This window comes from Bison bison, unplaced genomic scaffold (assembly GCF_000754665.1).
Source record: "Bison bison bison isolate TAMUID 2011002044 unplaced genomic scaffold, Bison_UMD1.0 scf7180017864389, whole genome shotgun sequence".
Lineage (NCBI taxonomy): Eukaryota > Metazoa > Chordata > Mammalia > Artiodactyla > Bovidae > Bison > Bison bison.
The window spans coordinates 6,283,116-6,283,699 of NW_011494961.1; the positions used below are offsets into that span (position 1 = coordinate 6,283,116).

At 58.6% G+C, this 584-nt stretch overlaps 1 protein-coding gene across 1 annotated transcript in view; it reads left to right on the forward strand.

Moving 5' to 3' along the window:
• The window catches only part of PITX2 (paired-like homeodomain 2), a 20,395-nt gene that overhangs the window by 3,108 nt on the left and 16,703 nt on the right, over positions 1-584 (forward strand). The window lies entirely within an intron of this gene.

Sequence of the window (584 nt, forward strand, 5' to 3'; positions counted from 1 at the left end):
CAGCTCCCTGCCCAACCTCTGCCCCTCGAACAACCGGGCAAACGCCCGCCCGAAGCCCCAGCCCTGGATCCGTGCGAGGTGCCCTCCCGCCGCCGGCGTACCCTGGTTAGCGTGGAGCGAGGCAGGCGCCGAGATCCGAGGGGCCTGGGGAGCTGGGACCTTCATTCTTTTCTTCTGTCTTTAAAGCAGCCGCCGCTCTTCTACCCACCCCGAGAGAGCCCCCTTGCCACCCACCTCTCCCGGTTTGCCTGTGGCGGAGAAAGGGGCGCGCATTAAACGCCTGGCTCTCTGCGTTGTGGTTGGAAATTTTAAAAAAGATTTGGTTTGCCGGGCAGGAGAAGGGGGAGACTGGGGGGAGCCGTTCTCTCAGAGCTATTTCTCTACCCTTGGCGGGCAATAAACGCTCCGGGGACGTTTGCCCGCTCTCCTCAATCTAACTCACTCCACCTCGGTTCCCCTACTCTGCGATCTTAAATCATACTTTTGGGTAAATAAATGACCGGGTGAGTATCTCCAGGGGAAAGTGTGGCTAAATATGGAAAAGTGGCTTCTGATAGAAGAGAGGCCCGAAGCCAGTCCGCTCT